Consider the following 20792-nt stretch of genomic DNA (forward strand, 5'->3'; position numbering starts at 1 on the left):
TTTTGTTTTCCCCCCTGTAAAATATTTTTTTTGATTTACCCCCCTGTAAAATATTTTTCCTAATAGGTCATAAAAAAACGACTTTATATTTTTTTTGCAGAATTTTTCGTTTTTTTATGACCTATTAGGGGGGTATTCCAAAAAAAAATAATTTACAGGGGGGTAAATCAAAAAAAATATTTTACAGGGGGAAAAATCAAAAATGACCTATATTACAGGGGGGTAAAACACCATTAACCCTTTTTTAAATGTTTTGTGGGTACAAATAGTTTCAAAGGGACTTACGGAAAACATTGTTTTGAAGGGTTAACAGTGCTTTACCACCCTGTAATATTGGTCATTTCCGGTTTTCTCCTGTAAAATTTTTTGTTTAGTTTCCATCCTTATAATTTGAAGATTTTTGATTTTGGACCTTCATGAATTGTGACTGTACAAAATAGATGATATGGTAGGGGGTAAATCGAAATTAGCAAGGGGGTAAATTGAAATTTGCTCAAATTATAGGGGGTAAACCGAAATTTGAAGATTTTATAGGGGGCGAAATTTGTCATGAAGGTCCAAAATCAAAAGATATTCAAATTACAAGGACGGAAACTAAAAAAAATTTATAGGGGAAAAACCGGAAATGACATTATAAAGGGTTGAAACACTATTAATCCTATTTTTAATCAAACAAACTTAACTTGTTTCACTAAGCAAATACAAATGAATACAAAAAGGAGCACAATTAAAATCTTCATGCCTAAAAGTGGCCACTCTATCTAGAGAATGAATAGTCATATTCGTTTGTCTCTTAACAAACATGACCTCAAAAATATAATTTAAAGTTAAAATACACCTAATATTTGCAACAATGGCGCTGAATTTAGACACACCATCATTGTCAACATATATAAATAACAAAAGGACTGCTACTTTTCCTGTAACACCCCAAATTTCTTATTCTTGAAAAATGAATAATATTGTTATTAATTATCATTATAATATGAAATGATAATTTTCTAGTTGATTGATTTTAGTGTTTGCATAGTAGTTTACTAAAATTTAATGATAGTAGAACTATTTAAAATATTGAATCACTTTGTTAATTATATTTTGATAATTGAGCTTACTTTATATTTTGCAAATATCATTTACTATATAAATAGATAGTTTATTTTAATTATTGTATATAGATTGCAGTGATGATGCGTGATACCTTATATATTTTCTATTAACCTAGTATAGCCTATTATATTTGTTTTGAAAGGATAGTAGACCTAATTCTAGTTTTCTCTCGTTCCTTTCATGCGCCGTCAACAGTATTTGTTTCCACCCTCCTTCATATCTTTGATGGAACTCTTAGAATTGTAATCATATATTTGTCTTGTCATGGTCAAATAAATTGTTCATCGAACCCACACATACATCAACCAAGAGACCCCTCCGTTAAACATAGAATTAGCATTCAATAGTTTTGTCTAATTTGGATTCTAGTTAACATGAGTCTACGGCTGCATATTTGTAGACTAACCACCATGTCTTTGTCACGGCAATTTCAAGATGGCACTTCATTAACAAAATAGTTTTTGTATTTTCAAGATTTCAGTCACCTAGTTGTAGTTTCAAGAAGCAAATACCATTCTTGATTCTTCGATCCCTCTAAGTGTAATCTTCAGAAAGCCCAATGCTTCGGTGAAAATGGCATCAAACTTGTTGGCGCTCTATTGTGTCGTTGCACTGCTTGACAGAAAGGAGAGGTGTGATGTGTACATGTCAAACTGTTCGAGTTGTTGGTTTTGTGGAGTTCGTCATATTTTTAAAAGCTTCAATTCAGGTATGGGGTGAGAGAGAAGAGTTCGAGATCATGAGTGTAAATTAACTGAGATGAAGGGGAAATCCGTATTTCCCAAAGTTCTTACGGGGCTCACCGCGACGGTTGTAGCCCTTTGAGGGAATAATTAATTAATGTGCAAATTTAGACGTGGGAGGTTAAAATAAGAATTAGAAACATTATTAAGGTGTTGCTTGATTTAATTATGTGAATATGTGGTATTTGAAGTCATGATAGATTTGTGTGTGCTTAGGCTTGATTTGTTGCCATTATTTAGATTGATGACTTATTTAATGATTGATACAGATGTGATGTTATGAATTTGAATGTAATTTTTGGTATGCCACATGTATATGATGACTATTGGAATATGATTATGTGTGATCGAAAATATGATAAGTGTTGATGAATGAGATGTCGATTTGAGATGAATAAGCATTGATGTCATTCTTTAGATGACAAGTAGTGATTGTTCCAGCTTACGTTGTAGATGACGCTCTTAAGGAGTATCTTAGGCCAACGAGTGGATAGATTAGATGTAAGGGGGTGAATCTTTTCACTTTATGGTATCTTAATCTATGATGGGAAGGTTGTCTTAAATTTTAAAATGTTGTTACTGTTATGATGTGAATTTTGATGAGAGATTGATGATGAACAAATTGAAAAGATGAAGTTGAAAGATGAGAATTGAGGAAAACTAGTTTAGTTTGTTTTGTTTGAGTTTTTAGTCTTAAAAAGAGAATAATCCGGTAGGTTAAAAATTGGTTGGTGTTTGAATGATAGGTTAATCACAGAGAGTGAAGATTAAGGTCGAGTTTGGCGAGTTTAGGGTCAAAAACGAAGTTACGAAAGTTGTAACCGAAAACAAAAATAAACACTAGGACTTTTCTGTTCAGAATTAGGATTTGGTGTCTTCATGAAAGTTGTAGATATGCGTTTTAGCTTTAATTGGGCGTTGGTCTGATCTCATTCCAAAATCTACAACTCAAGATATGATCAAAATACTACACATGGGTCAGCAGGGTCGTGCTCTTTTATGAGGCTTAGGAAAACCAATTTTTGACTATTTTATGTTTTGAACTAGGTTTCTATATAAATATAAAAGTTGTAGATATGGAAGTCAGTTTTCATGTGGCTTTGGAGTGACTCCAATAGAACGTCAAAAACTTGAGTTATGATCAAAATACTACATAGAGGTCAGCACGGTCGTACATTCTGTGTAGGTTTAGGAAAACCAACCTTTTCACTCCTCTCTGCACCGAATTTGGATTTAGGTTCCTTCATCAAAGTTGTAGATATGGGTATTAACTTTCTTTTAGCTTTGGTTTGACCTCTTTCGGACATATTGTTGACGTTCATTTTATAATGATGATGAGAGTGATGTTACTAATTATATTGATGATGATAAAATGCATGTCTATTTTATATTGATGATGATAATGACCATGTCTAATTTATATTGGCGATGAGAATGATAAAGAATAATTATGATGATGATTTAAATGATGATGTCTAATTTACATTGATGATGAGAATGACGATGTTTACTTATGATGACGATGATGTGTTTCGTCTTGATGTTGTGCCTAATAGGAGGAGTCTACATTTATGATTCTGATTTGTTGATGATGTTATGATCTTTTAATACTTGAAAAGTTTGTCTCATGCATGCATATAGAGTTGTGTCTAGGAATCATGATGACGAAATGACGATGAAAGTCCAGTAATATATCTCTGGCAAATTATGACGATGAAAGTCCAGTAACATACCTCTGGCAAATTATGACGATAGGTGTGGTACCACATTCATATAGGTCTTAGGACTGAGTCCATATGCATAAAATTTGACGATGATTTGTGTTTGGTGAATAAGTGTAATTGTGTGAGACGATGAAGATGATTATTTGTTGTTGTTCTTATGAAGATGGTTATCGGTGACTATATCTTTTGTGACTTGTTTGAAATTGAATTGTGACATTGTGTTTTGTGAAGGTTTTTGGTTCTTAAGCTGTAATGATATTTTCTACTAATATGGATTGAGATGATATAGTATATTCTTCAAGGTTCTGGATATTATGTTTGTGATGTGATATGACTTTGACTTAATTGCTTACGTGTTCTTCTCATTTTTTTTTTTATACTATTACATGTTCTCGGAACTCACCCCTTCGTTGTTTGTGTTTGCTGGCTTGGGCCTGCGGTTGCGAAACCGTAGTTATATAGGTTATGAGTCTTGGAGTCAAGTACATGCCTTTCGTGAAGATTGTCTTGTGTCGTCTGTTATTTTGTGGAAAAGGGATATGCTTACTTATTTCGTTTTGTACAAAAAAAACATTGACTATGATGTAAAAGAAAGTATTTTTTAAAAGCAAAAGATTCGATGTCAATGTTATTATGATTTTTAATGAAGTGAAGTCTGAATTATGTTTGTTATGAGTCAATGTGATATACTAAATTTTGTGGAAGAATTCCTATATTATTAGAAAAGTTTTTATCTAACACTTTCCGCTGCGAATCAAACTCTATTTTTAATTAAATAATAGTAATAATTATTTTTGGGATTTAGGGTGTCACATTTCCCACCCTATGGCCTTCTACTGCGCCCTGTAAAATTTTCAAAAATGCTCTTGTGCATTCCGGATTTTAAAATCCGGATTCATGTTTACTATTTCGGATTTTATAATCCGGACAATTCTGGTGTATAATCAACCATCAGACTCTCTCACATTCCAGCGGTTGAGTTTTGCTTTTAAAAACAACAAAAAAACTAAGTAAAAAATGTTAAAAACCTGTCGAATAAAATCATAAAAATAGCACCAAAAAATTCTAAAAATCAAATAAAACTAATGCAAATTTTTTCTGAGAATATGAAAAATTTAAAAATTTAAAAATATGTCTAAACGATGAAACTTTGGATTTTGAGGGGCGAAGTCCCGTAAGAAGTCCCTTTTATGGGAGTCATGGTCCTTGAATTTTTTTCTGATTTTCTGGGGAAGTTTCGGAGCAATCCGATCAAGTAGTCTGAAAACCCGATTTTTGACTAAGAACAAGTAACAATGACCTAAAACAAAAGGATGAGAGTTAGGAAGATTAATATTGTCCCTAAAATGACTATCAATGTTACAAACATGTTTACAAACATATTACAAAATCCGGAAAAATCCTTTACTCATTTTTTCACCTTTTAACAAAAGAAAACATCATTCCGGATTATATAATCCGAAATGCTCCGGGGGTAATTTTGGAAAAAAAATAGGGCGCGCGAGAAAAAGTATAGGGTGGGAAAAGTATTTCTCTAACAAAAGTTACACTAATCAAATTACTATGTTGTTTTTAGCTGATTTAACTGGTGTTTGTACTCCGCGTATTGTTAAGCGGTATTTTCTTTCTTTGTCGGGCTTAGGCCCTCTTGTTATCCAAAAAAAAAAAAAAAAAGTTACACTAATCAACCCCATAACCCCATCACTGTCAACATAGATAATCAACAAAAGTCACACTAATCAACACCATATCTTGTATCCAATACATAGTGTTCTTCATCGCAATGACCTCGCCTTCTAGCACTTGCAATTCTGGGCGACTCCATCTTGTGCACGCCTTCACAAGCTACCAAACACATTTGAGTACACAATTGTAACCCATCATGCCCCGTTACAAAGGAAACTTGCATCCACTGCATTGTGCATTGAAACCAAGTTTGCATCCTGGATTGTGAAAGTAATTTTGCTGCCTTCTGATGAATCTCCTACATAAATTTGTACCAATTGCCATAAAGCTAGCGTAACTAGCAATAAATTCACAGTCTGTACTTGGAGGTTAAATGAGTCAAACTTAGAAGGGATGGGATATGTATGGCTAGATCATTCTAGCTGAGATTGAAACATGATTTGATTTGGAGCACCTCTATGGTTTTGTTTGGTATTGGTTTATATGGGTCAATGCCTTAATCTTCACTTGGGGATGATGACTCCTACCTTTTGTAGTTACTCCCTAGGCTGATAAGTTGTTTTAGATAATTTTGATTGATGTCTTTTGAATTAGTATAGTTTTTGTAAATCACTCTTTCACTCTAAGTCATATGTCTTATGTTTTTTGAAAAGAACTCTTTTGAATAAAAACTTTGGCTGCAAGTTATTTCAAAACAAAATATGGTTTGGAAAATGTTGTTGAACCAAAATGTAACAAAGTATAAAAACAACAATTGAATATGCTAATATGTGTTCAATGTTCATGACTATAGAATTAAATTTAAAATGTTAAAACAAATTTTGGTTTTGAAAGATAAAGATCATGAACATGTATAAGAGCATTTGAAGCAAATGAGAAGCTGAATGTAACGCTCCTATTTCTATTTAAGCAATTAAACATGCGAATAATACATTTATTCAAGAAAGAGAGATTACGTCTCATTCAAAATTCAAAACCGATAGACATGTATGTAAATCTCAACAGTTACAGCGGAATACAAATCAGAGTGATCAAATACATACATGCCATGAGCAAATAAATCATGTCTCAAAGATAAATCTCAAAACCCAAACATACAGGTAATCATCAACAAAATAATAATCCAACGGAAAATACAAACAACCTAATCTAGACCGACACGACAAGCCTAGATCAGAGCCGACACGACCCGATATCGGAGAAAGCTCCCGATATCCCACGCAAAGACTCACCGAGCACTACTCATGCACAACGTCTACTCACCCATACAGGCAAGTAGGCGGTTAAAACCACTGGGGGTAAGCATTACATTATCATAAATATTCATTCACAACATCAATCATATACAATCATTATCAACATTCATTCATCTCGATTCATCACCAATCACATAATTCACATAAGACTCATGCTATGATATGCACTTATGGACACATAAATGCATGCGGTACCAAATCTCAACAAGGTCGTCACCTTTCGATGCCACTTTCACATCGAATGTAAGGGCTCACACCTGCCTTACAATAATCTCGAAGTAAAAGAGTTCAACCCTTTTACAGCAACTTCGACTATGATGCATGGACATGTATAAGGACTCGATAATGCGACAACAATTCACAATCTCAACTCAATATATAGGACGACACCTAATTATATTGATTATCTCCACAACATTGCATTACCAAGGAAACATCCCCATACACAATTAAATCATAGCATTCATCATCATCACATCAACATGATTATCAATAATCAACAATGTTATTCAACATCAACTATCACATATAGTTCACCAATTCAAGCATTCTCATATTCCAAGTAAGATAGCAAAATACATCTCATGATAATCATCACATCCCAATTACATATTTACATACTCAATTATTCACTCTAAATACTTCATTCAACCCAAAATCAAGTTTGGAAAAGTTTCACGGCTCACAGAAAAAGTTATGATAAGTTTTCACAAAAATCCACATGACCCATGTGTAGTAATTTAATCATATCTCAAGTTCTAAAAATCATTTGGACGTCAAACCAAAGCCATTAGAAAGCTAATAAAATTATCTACAACTTTCTTGTTTACACCAAAGTCCAATTCAAAACAGAAATAGGTGAAAAAGATGCAAGAACACGAAACAGAGGATGCCGTCACTGTGCAGCTCGCCTCGCTAGTGAATCACTCGCCATGGCGAGCTGACACAGTGTCCACTCGCCCCCAGCTCGCCTCCAACTCGCCATGGCGAGTTAGGACAGTAAGAAAAAGTTCTGTTTTCGTAAAAATTCCATTTTCACCCCAAAATCTCAATTTTTGACTTCCCAATACCTAAATTCGATCCCAAAGTGTGTTTAAACGTTTCTAGACATGAAAAGACACTCAATTCCATATACAAACTTGAATCAAACATCATTTTAAACAAAATCATCATTGACCCATTTTCTCAAAACAACAACAACATCTCATTTCTCATCATCAATCCATAATTAAGTATACCCAAGTCATGATTCACTCACAACAGCATCAGTTAACAATAACAACATCAATGGAATATGAATTACATCTCATTTCAATCAAAACATATCAAATTTCATCAATGAAGTATAATTTCATAACTTAACATTTATACATACTTTGAAACATGTAATTTCACCCACAAACATACCATAACCATCGATTCATGCACAAGAAAATAGCATCACAGCAAGAGCACGAATTTAGCAATAATTGTTCATCAACCCATTTTAATACAACATGAAAAGATGTAAAATTTGAAATTGATTATGATAATAACTAACCCCCTTACCTTAGAAGAAGATTAACCAAACTCTTGCTTCAATTTAGCTCCTAAGCTTACCCAATTGGATTCTTCAAGTTCTTCTCTCCAAAACCCTTTTGCTCTTCTCTTCACCTCTTTCTCTCTCTACCTCTCTCTAGAAATGTTTGTTAAATGAATGAATTGGTTCTCCTAACACAACCCTAGTGTTATCTCTACCAATGGGCTTAACTTAGTTTCTAGTGGGCTTAACCCATTTCTATTCAAACCAAAAATATTACTACACTCCAAACGATATTTTAATTAATAACGGTAAAATGTAATCAACGGTCACCAACGGTAAAAACTAATCACTACACTAGTAACTTAGTAAAATAAGGGTTCTCACTAAATATTAAAATAATTCTCACCAAAATTACCATTTTACCCTTACCGTCAAATGACTAAAATACCCTTCTAATACGGTAATCCACGTAAATGCACCCGATGACAATTAAATACACACAAGCACAAATAATCACACACAAACACATAATAAAAGTAATTAAAATAAATCTAGCTAAAAATCGGGCTGTTACAATTCTCCCCCCCTAAAAGAATTTTCGCCCTCGAAAATTTACCTGAAGGAAACAACTCCGGATACGAAACCCTCATCCTACTCTCCGGCTCCCAAGTGGCACTCTCACCAGTTGGTCCAACCCAAATCACTTTGACCAAAACAATCTCTTTGCCACGCAAACGCTTCAACTCGCGATCCTCAATCCTAACCGGCCAAGTCTCAACGGTCAAATTATCTCTGACTTCCAACTCATCCACTTGAATCACATGAGAAGCATCATGCACATACTTCCTCAACTGAGACACATGAAACACATTATGAAGATTCGACAAAGACGGTGGTAACGCAATCCGATACGCTACAACCCCAACCTTCTCAATGACATCAAACGGTCCAACAAAACGAGGAGTCAACTTCCTACACTTCAAAGCACGACCGACACCGGTCACCGGATTCACCCTCAAGAACACATGATCTCCAACCTGAAACTCAATATCCTTCCTCCTCTTATCATGATAACTCTTCTGTCTACTCTGAGACGCCTTCATCTTCTCCTGAATCATCTTAACCTTTTCCGTAGTTTCTTGCACAACTTCTGGTCCTAACAAAGCATTCTCTCCGGACTCAAACCAACACAACGGTGTCCTACACCTCCGACCATACAAAGCCTCAAACGGTGCCATTCCGATACTAGCATGAAAACTGTTGTTGTAAGTAAACTCAATCAACGGTAAACATTCGTCCCAACTGACACCTTGCTCCAAAACACAAGCTCTCAACAAATCCTCCAAACTCTGAATAGTCCTCTCCGTCTGCCCATCGGTCTGAGGATGGTAAGCAGAACTCAATCTCAACTTAGTTCCCAAAGCAGCTTGCAAACTTTCCCAAAACTTAGAAGTAAACCTCGGATCCCGATCCGACACAATACTAGAAGGAATACCATGCAATCTAACAATCTGCTCAATGTAGATCTCAGCCAACTTCGCTACCGACATACCAGTCTTGATAGGAACAAAATGCGCTGACTTCGTCAACCGATCCACAATCACCCAAATCAAATCAAAACCCTTACTAGTCTTAGGCAATGCTCCAACAAAATCCATAGAAATGCTATCCCACTTCCACTCTGGCACAAACAACGGTTGCATCAAACCCGACGGTCTCTGATGTTCAATCTTCGATTTATGACAAACCAAACAAGCATAAACAAACTCAGCGATATCCTTCTTCATTCCAGGCCACCAAAACAACCCTTTCAAATCTTGATACATCTTAGTTGCTCCTGGATGAATACAAACTACTTCTATGACCTTCGTCCAAAATTTGCCTCTTAAGCTCAAACACATCCGGCACACAAACTCGATCACGAAACATCAAAACACCATTCTCATCCAATCTAAAGTCTCCACCTTTACCTTGATTAACCAACGTCACTCGATCCACGAGTTTCAAATCTTCCTTCTGACCCTTCTTGATCTCTTCCAAAATATTGCTTGTCAACTTCAACATACCCAACCTCACACCATCAGGTGTCAACTCACTAACCAAACTCAAATCTCGAAACTGCTCAATCAATTCCAACTCTTTAACCATCAAAGCAGACATATGCAAAGTCTTTCTACTCAAAGCATCCGCAACAACATTAGCCTTTCCGGGATGATAACTCAACTGAAAATCAAAATCCTTAAGATATTCCAACCATCTTCTCTGCCTCATATTCAACTCTTTCTGATCAAACAAATACTTCAAACTCTTGTGGTCACTGAACACCTCAAACTTAGAACCAAACAGATAGTGCCTCCAAATCTTCAATGTATACACAACTGCCGCTAATTCCAAATCATGAGTCGGATAATTCTTCTCATGCACTTTCAATTGCCTCGAAGCATAAGCTACAACCTGACGATTCTGCATAAGCACACCACCAAGACCCATCTTAGAAGCATTACAATACACAACAAACGATTCCTTCGGATTCGGCAAAATCAACACCGGAGCTGAAGTCAACCTCTTCTTCAACTCTTGGAAACTCTTCTCACACTTGGCATCCCAAACATAAGCTTGTCCCTTCCGAGTCAACTGCGTCAATGGCAACGCCAACTTAGAGAATCCCTCAATGAACCTCCGATAGTAACCGGCCAAACCAAGAAAGCTTCTAATCTCAAAAACAGACTTAGGAGACTCCCACTGCAACACTGCATCAACCTTGGAAGGATCCACATAAATACCACCCTTAGAAATCACATGACCAAGGAAACTCACTTCCTTCAACCAAAACTCACACTTAGACAACTTGGCGCACAACTGGTTCTCTTTCAAGACTTGCAACACAATCCTCAAATGCTCAGCATGCTCTTCCTCGGACTTTGAATACACCAAAATATCAACTATAAACACCACCACAAAACGGTCCAGATAAGGATGAAATATTCTATTCATATACTCCATGAAGACACCTAGCGCATTGGATACTCCAAATGGCATCACAGAATACTCATAGTGTCCATACCTCGTTCGGAACGCAGTTTTGGATATATCTTCCGCCTTTACTCTAATCTGATGATATCCTGATCTCAAATCAATCTTACTAAACACCTCTGCACCAACTAGCTGATCCATCAAATCATCAATTCTTGGAAGTGGATACCGATTCTTAATCGTCACCTTGTTCAACTGCCGATAATCCACACACAACCTCATGCTTCCATCCTTCTTCTGAACCAACAACACTGGAGCACCCCACGGCGAAACACTCGGTCTAATAAACTGCTTCTCAAGCAACTCTTCTAACTGATTCTTCAATTCACCCAACTCTGATGCAGACATCCGATACGGCGCAATCGAAATAGGACTCGTGCATGGTACCAAATCAATTGCAAACTCAACTTCCCTCTCTGGCGGTAACTCGGTAATATCCTCTGGAAAAACTTCAGGAAACTCTTGCACTACCGGCAATTCACTAACTCCTTTCTCACCACTAACCTTCAAGGATGCAAACATCATAAACACACAAGCCTCACCTTCTAAAGACTTCTTCACTTGCCCCGCGGTCAAAAACTTCCTATCTAACTCTTCTACTGGTTTAGAAAAAGTCACACTCCTAGTCAAACAATTAATGCTAACCCCAAAAGCTAACAACCAATCCATACCAAAAATCACATCCATATGCTTCAACGGAAGACAAACAAGATCCAACTCAAAATCAACATCACCAAAATTAACAGGACACTTAGCACACATAAAAGAAGTAGTCACCGAACCGCTAGCCGGGGTGTCAATAACCATTCCACGCAACAAAGGAGTTACAACCAAATCCAAACGTTCAACACAACTAGCCGAGATAAAAGAATGAGTAGCACCAGTATCAATAATTGCAATCAAAGGAGTACTATTGATAAAACACATACCTCGGATAAGATTATCCGGCTGCTCCACCTCCTCGGCGTTCAAAGCAAACACCTTTCCCGCCGCCTTCTTTGGGTTGGTACACTTGGTACTAATATGACCCTTCTCTCCACAATTGTAACAAGTAATCTCTCTTGCAACACCTCTGCAATCGGCCGCCTTGTGACCCGCTTTCCCACACTTGTGACAAGTAAAATCGTTCTTGCAATCACTAGCATAATGACCCATAGCTCCACACTTAAAGCACTTGACATCCGCCAAACTTGGCTTAGAGCCTCCACCAGATTCTCTCTTCTTTCCTTTATCCTTGCTGTAAGGTTTCCCAACTCCATAGCCCCTTCCTTTCTTCTCATTCTGAGCCTTGTAGTAATTAGACTTAACCTTCCCAGCATCATCAAACATACGACACTTATGCACCAAAGTATCAAAGTCTCGGATCTCCTGAACACACATGTACTGATAGATATCCGGCCTAAGCCCACTCTCAAACTTCACACACTTCGAAACCATAGCATCCTCAGCATTGATGTAGGGACAAAACCTTGCAAGCTCCTCAAACTTCGCCGCATACTCGGCCACGGACATACTCCCTTGCTTCAAATTCAGGAACTCCACTTCCTTCCTAGTCCTCAAATCCTCTGGAAAGTACTTACTCAAAAACTCAGTCTTGAACCTTGTCCAAGTCACAACCTCTCCATCAATCTCAAGTCTCCCCTTAGCATTGGTCCACCAATACTCAGCCTCCTCAGCAAGCATGTGAGTAGCCAACCTCACCTTCTGATCATCACTAGTCACCATAGCACGAAAGATCCTCTCCATGCCTTGCAACCATGTCTGAGCTCCATCCGGGTCGAACCTTCCCTTGAACGTAGGTGGATTATTTCGCAAGAAACGATCAAGCCTCCGCTCCTCAGCTTCTCCCTCATTCCGACGACCAATCGCCGCTTGCTCATTCGATTGAGCCAACACCTGAGCCATAACTGCCAAAGCTTGTGCAATCGCCGCATCATCACGACCTCCTGCCATCTCAGCACTACACAACCATCTAACCGATAAGAAACAACACAACAAAACAAATGTCGAAGGTACTAAGCTACCATTCGCACACAACAGGGAAAAACAACAAAGATTAATCCAAACACGACTGACCATGGCTCTGATACCAACTTGTAACGCTCCTATTTCTATTTAAGCAATTAAACATGCGAATAATACATTTATTCAAGAAATAGAGATTACGTCTCATTCAAAATTCAAAACCGATAGACATGTATGTAAATCTCAACAGTTACAGCGGAATACAAATCAGAGTGATCAAATACATACATGCCATGAGCAAATAAATCATGTCTCAAAGATAAATCTCAAAACCCAAACATACGGGTAATCATCAACAAAATCATAATCCAACGGAAAATACAAACAACCTAATCTAGACCGACACGACAAGCCTAGATCAGAGCCGACACGACCCGATATCAGAGAAAGCTCCCGATATCCCACGCAAAGACTCACCGAGCACTACTCCTGCACAACGTCTACTCACCCATACAGGCAAGTAGCCGGTTAAAACCACTAGGGGTAAGCATTACATTATCATAAATATTCATTCACAACATCAATCATATACAATCATTATCAACATTCATTCATCTCGATTCATCACCAATCACATAATTCACATAAGACTCATGCTATGATATGCACTTATGGACACATAAATGCATGCGGTACCAAATCTCAACAAGGTCGTCACCTTTCGATGCCACTTGCACATCGAATGTAAGGGCTCACACCTGCCTTACAATAATCTCGAAGTAAAAGAGTTCAACCCTTTTACAGCAACTTCGACTATGATGCATGGACATGTATAAGGACTCGATAATGCGACAACAATTCACAATTTCAACTCCATATATAGGACGACACCCAATTATATTGATTATCTCCACAACATTGCATTACCAAGGAAACATGCCCATACACAATTAAATCATAGCATTCATCATCATCACATCAACATGATTATCAATAATCAACAATGTTATTCAACATCAACTATCACGTATAGTTCACCAATTCAAGCATTCTCATATTCCAAGTAAGATAGCAAAATACATCTCATGATAATCATCACATCCCAATTACATATTTACATACTCAATTATTCACTCTAAATACTTCATTAAGCCCAAAATCAAGTTTGGAAAAGTTTCACGGCTCATAGAAAAAGTTATGATAAGTTTTCACAAAAATCCACATGACCCATGTGTAGTAATTTAATCATATCTCAAGTTCTAAAAATCATTTGGACGTCAAACCAAAGCCATTAGAAAGCTAATAAAATTATCTACAACTTTCATGTTTACACCAAAGTCCAATTCAAAACAGAAATAGGTGAAAAAGATGCAAGAACGCGAAACAGGGGATGCTGTCACTGTGCAGCTCGCCTCGCTAGTGAATCACTCGCCATGGCGAGCTGACACAGTGTCCACTCGCCCCCAGCTCGCCTCCAACCCGCCATGGCGAGTTAGGACAGTAAGAAAAAGTTCTGTTTTCGTAAAAATTCCATTTTCACCCCAAAATCTCAATTTTTGACTTCCCAAAACCTAAATTCGATCCCAAAGTGTGTTTAAACGTTTCTAGACATGAAAAGACACTCAATTCCATATACAAACTTGAATCAAACATCATTTTAAACAAAATCATCATTGACCCATTTTCTCAAAACAACAACTTCTCATTTCTCATCATCAATCCATAATTAAGTATACCCAAGTCATGATTCACTCACAACTGCATCAGTTAACAATAACAACATCAATGGAATATGAATTACATCTCATTTCAATCAAAACATATCAAATTTCATCAATGAAGTATAATTTCATAACTTAACATTTATACATACTTTGAAACATGTAATTTCACCCACAAACATACCATAACCATCGATTCATGCACAAGAAAATAGCATCACAGCAAGAGCACGAATTTAGCAATAATTGTTCATCAACCCATTTTCATACAACATGAAAAGATGTAAAATTTGAAATTGATTATGATAATAACTAACCCCCTTACCTTAGAAGAAGATTAACCAAACTCTTGCTTCAATTTAGCTCCTAAGCTTACCCAATTGGATTCTTCAAGTTCTTCTCTCCAAAACCCTTTTGCTCTTCTCTTCACCTCTTTCTCTCTCTACCTCTCTTTAGAAATGTTTGTGAAATGAATGAATTGGTTCTTCTAACACAACCCTAGTGTTATCTCTACTAATGGGCTTAACTTAGTGTCTAGTGGGCTTAACCCATTTCTATTCAAACCAAAAATATTACTACACTCCAAACGATATTTTAATTAATAACGGTAAAATGTAATCAACGGTCACCAACGGTAAAAACTAATCACTACACTAGTAACTTAGTAAAATAAGGGTTCTCACTAAATATTAAAATAATTCTCACCAAAATTACCATTTTACCCTTACCCGTCAAATGACTAAAATACCCTTCTAATACGGTAATCCACGTAAATGCACCCGATGACAATTAAATACACACAAGCACAAATAATCACACACAAACACATAATAAAAGTAATTAAAATAAATCTAGCTAAAAATCGGGCTGTTACACTGAAGACTTGGAACAAGCCTCTAAAGACCTCAAACATCAGAAGGTCAAAAGCGTCTGAAAAAGTGAAGCCTCTGAAGTCACGTCAACATCATAAGACTCCGATTGATTTTGTTGTCTTCTGAAGGAAGGTCGCTATCAGACTCTGAATAGTACAATTTGTCACCTTCTCACCACGTGCAGATACAAACAAAGAATTCAAGGACAAAAGAAATGAAACAAACCATTCTTAATAGAAGCAAAGAAATTTCGAATTACTACTCAACAACATTAACCAAATCATGCTACATTCCAACGTGATGAGTGCCACGAAGCCGTCGGAAGGAAATTAAGAATAATGTTGATGGAAATGGTGAAAAGACTAAAAATGAAGAAATGGAATGGATAGACAGGGACGCCACACTTTCTAATCCAAGAAAGTGATAAGTCTATGGATGCGAGGATCGCCACAAGAAATATGATTTCTTGATAAGATCAAGGATGGTTTAATCCAGAACCACAAGAGACAAAGCTCTCAATACACATATGTGTAAAATTCTATAATATTCAACTTTTTTTCATTTCATAGAGAAACTTACAATTTATAGAGCACTTGTTGCAAGTATCTCAATGGACCCTAATAAATTAAAGTAGTAACTAGTTTTATTTTTGGGTTTGAAATAATAAAATATTAAATCAAACCTGAAAATAAAATCCTAATTAAACCAGCCATTTCCTAGCTTCATATAAGACAATCAGCCTTACAATTATTAATTAAAATAAAGCAATAAAATTGTTCTTTGGGATTTAACGTGACTAGCTTGTTATCTTCATTTTCAATTGATAAAAGCTGGCCCAAACAACTTCTGTAACTGCTGCAAGCTGCCTCCTTTAAATGTAATTACTATCAAGCTGCCTCCTTTCAATTCTAAAACCGTTACTTTCCCATTGGATACATCTGACCGTTGGCCTTTGAGTGCTAAGAGTCTGAATCAGCAACTATGCAAATTTATCTCGATTTGATGAGCTAATGAATCTTGAGCCCACTCCAAAACTATCAAGGAGCGTAAGTTGCATGGACCTATTATTGAAATATCAACCTTATTCCAAACAAAGATGAAATATTGAACATAATTAAATATATCCAATCTGAAGCAAGATGACACGTCTTTTTCATGCATAAAGAGTTTGCATGGAGTGTGCAAACACATAATGCTATATATTTTTTTATATGTTTCCTTCCACATGCTTAATGAGCTCTTGATCTCATCACAACGTCTCTGATCTAGCTTCTCAATTACTCATTTGTTGCGTTGACATTCATCAACATCTCTCAAAATTTTCCATATATAAGGACCGGAAGACTTGAAGAAAAAAGAACAACACTCTGAATTACTGCAAGTGCCCTTACTATGTCAAAATCAATAGCGCATAAACACTTAGAGAAATTCTTATAAACTTTCATATCTTATAAATTCGTAAGTCTTAGAGTCCATCTAAACCTTATTTTATTACACCTCTGATTGTATATCAAGTGTAAAACTAAATAATCTTTTATTTGATTAAGTTAAATTGTAAAAGTCTCTCTCTTGTGGGTTTGAGCAATATAAGTCTCCTCCTTGTGTGCTTGAGCAATTTATAATTTTTGAGATTATAGTGAAATCCCTTGGAAGTGTAAGGGGATTGAACTATTCTTGGTTTGTGAGAGGAACCGGTATAATCTCTCTCTCTCTCTCTCTCTCTCTCTCACACACACACACACGTTTCTGAAGTTTTTGTGCATTTGATTTGAATAAAAAATTCTCCGATCCAAATCATCAAAACAGAAGACTGATTTGATTCAAATCATGAAATTTGTGATTATAATCAATCTTCTTCTAGGATCAATGATTTGAATCAAGAATTCTCAGATTCAAATCAAATTTCATCATGATTAAAAAATTATTAGCATCATAAGATCTATGATTGGAATCATTCTTCAAACACACATAACTCATTTTTCACATATGATTCAAATCATTAAATGTATGATTTGAATCATTTGAGGGATTTGAGTTTATTTTGTACTTAACATGCTATAAACCCACACACATATAAATACTTCTTACCATGAATTTTCTCATTCATTGAATCAATTTGCAAAATCACTCTAAAGTCTTTTCTCTATTTTTTTTATAAACTTCTTCAGATTAAACACTTTTTTCGAAGAACACTTTTAGGATATTAGATCTAGGTTGTTAGGGTGCTATAAGAAAATTGCAAGTTTGGTTTCAATCAATGATCTTGGTGGAGCATCAAGGATCTAAAACAAAAGGAGGTACTTTTCACCTCCAAAGGTAATTGTGGGAGTTGTTTATCAAAAATCAAGGTTGAAGGGGATCGAAGCAGAGTCATAGTAAAGAAGATTTCTTGGGTAAGAAGATCGAAGGAATGCATGATAGTTTGATTCGAATACCTTGAGATTCATCTAATTTCAAGGAGCTTGAATATTGGAGACATTGCATAGTGGTGATTCAAAAATTGAAGAACCTTTGTAATTGACTCTTGTAAACTTCATCCTTATAGAGGAAGCCTGTTGAAGAGGCATTTTCTTCTACGAAGAGCGAATGTATTCTTAAAGATGACGAAAAGGGGGAACTTCTATAAATCGGGTGTTCTTCCCTCCCTTACTCTTTAATCTCTGTAAATTTACTTTGATGTATGATAGTAATGAAATAATTTAATTGCTATATGCTTTGTGATTGAATAAATTCTAGAACCGATTTTCAAGAACTTGTTGTTTCATCAATTCAACCACATTTCATTCTAGAAATTAACTTGTCGATTAATTTATCACATACATCAAAGTCGTGTAGTTTCTTGTGTTAGTAATATCTTGTTTAAGGTTAGGTTTGGTTTGCAATAGTTATTGGTTTTGTGGATTATGTTGTGCATTGTTACTTGATTGTTAAGTAATAATTCAACTGTGAATTTCTTGTTCCTAATTGTGAATAACTTTATCTCATACTCACATTATTTTTTACTTTATCTCTTTATTGTTTTGGTTTTCGTGTCAATACCTATTTTTTCTTTGTAACTCTATAGTTGTCCCATAAATTATTAATAAATTGGTTGTTCAAATAACACAACTCATATTGATATTGGGTAACAAAAACTTATTTATCCGATAAAAGAAACAACTAACTACATTCCCTTCATTCCAAATTATACGACGTTTTGAGTATTTCACACGTATTTAGAAATATAATTAATTTTGTATGAGAAAAAGATATTATGAGTTATTTTACAAATTTGTCCTTAATAAATTGTACGAGAAAGATAAATTAAAGAATTGAAATTAGTGAGAGTAATAAATAATAAATGGTATGATAGAAAAAAATAACATTAATATTTCATTGCTATTGTAAAACGACTTATAATTTAAGACATTTTTTTTTCTTCCAAATAACTTATAATTTGAGACGGAAGAAATATCTACTAATATACAACTAGCGACTCTAATTGCATTAAAGGGAAATAGAAAACTTAATTTCCTTTCTCCATGCATCGGGAACTTAAATAAGAACATTGTGGATTATGAATTTTCTCATTTTAGTTTATTTTTATTTACGTACATATTTGATATCACGGTAGGTTTGTTAAAATCACAGTGGTTTGACGTTGTTTTTACTCAACGTAGCCACCAAGTATCATTGTCATCATTTGCATGAACAGAAAAAAACTCAAAAAATAAAACTTCTGTTCCAAATTCACTAATAATACTTCTTGGACTAACTGCTTTTCTGCAAAGAGGACAAGTGGGATTTATTAAACTCACCCATTGATCTATACAATCTTTGTGAAAGACATGTTCACACCTCAGTACTCTTGTAACCTCTCCTTCTCCAATTTTGCTAAGACACACAGCACAATCAACATATTCCTCTGAGTCAAGAGTTGATTCATCATGTAACCTAGAAACCTCTTCTCCAATGTCTTGCAAGTGAGGATCATAGAGATTGTAAAAGGGATAGAAGAGAAGGAAATCTAACACCCATTTTAAATGAGAGTAAACTAGAGTAAAATATTTCATGATCATGTTGTTATATGTTTACTACAAGTTACTCAAAGGTAATATGTTTTTTATTCATGAAAAGTTGGTATTGTATGTGGATATTTATAACCAAGCATTGAGTTTTTGAAATTGTTTTGGACCACACAATTTGAATCAGAAAATAATTGAAACTTCAACAAATAGTTGGTATATTCCAAAACTTTGGTTGTTGAAGTACTTTTTTCCTTAAAAAAAAAAAAGTACTTTTTATTTTTTTTGGACGTGTTAAATATGAACTTTTAAAAAAATATTGCATGATGAGCCTTTACTATTTTTAATTAAAAATGAATTTTATAGACATAAAAAATAGAAAGGAATAATATTGTATAAGAATTATTAATGATATAATCTTAAAAAAAAAAGAGTAGTGAGAACCATCCTTGGATCGGTTCTATGTTAGATGTTTCATTATTTTTTTCCTTTCGAAATTGAGTGTTTTAGAAATTCAACACATTTTTTACAGTTATCTTTCAAATAATACCTACGGTATAATTAAATTTTTTATCAAGCGTTTAGTGATTATAGTACGATAATTTTTTTTTTTGAAAGAACATAGTACAAGAATATTTAAGTACTTATATATACATTCTTTTAAAAAAAAAGTACTTATATAATATATATGAATTAAGTTTTTCTTATTCTATGTCGAAATATACCTTAAAGAACCAAAATTTTGGAATATAGTAGAGTATCATTGAAAAACAAAATTTCCTCCTTTAATTTGGAAAAAACGTGTGTTGTGAAATCCCCACGTGAAACATTATTATGATATAGTCTAAAACTGAAGAAGCAATATTTTGTTCTACGAAAAGTGCTATCAATAAAATTTGAAAACTATTTTTTTTGTTAAGTAGTATATAGTAAATAGAACTCCATTTTAAATACGAAGAAATGAGGTGTTCAAGATTCGAACCCCGACACCTGCATATATTATGCATTTTCCCTATCAATTGAGCTAAATTCACGGGGACAATTATTATTATTATTTTTTTTAAAAGGAGATATGATATATTTTTTTATGGGGACAATTTGAAAAACTATTTATACTGGTATATAAAGGAGATATGATATTTTGGACTGGACCTTTCCT

At 35.0% G+C, this 20792-nt stretch overlaps 1 long non-coding RNA gene across 1 annotated transcript; it reads left to right on the forward strand.

Moving 5' to 3' along the window:
- The first annotated feature begins 1155 nt into the window (after positions 1–1155).
- On the forward strand, positions 1156–4254 carry LOC25479553 (uncharacterized). The gene is made up of 2 exons (XR_003008658.2): positions 1156–1816; positions 4029–4254. It is a non-coding gene; the product is annotated as an uncharacterized lncRNA (long non-coding RNA).
- Positions 4255–20792: the final 16538 nt, after the last annotated feature.

Source organism: Medicago truncatula, unplaced genomic scaffold, assembly GCF_003473485.1.
Source record: "Medicago truncatula cultivar Jemalong A17 unplaced genomic scaffold, MtrunA17r5.0-ANR MtrunA17Chr0c01, whole genome shotgun sequence".
In the NCBI taxonomy this organism is placed as follows: domain Eukaryota; kingdom Viridiplantae; phylum Streptophyta; class Magnoliopsida; order Fabales; family Fabaceae; genus Medicago; species Medicago truncatula.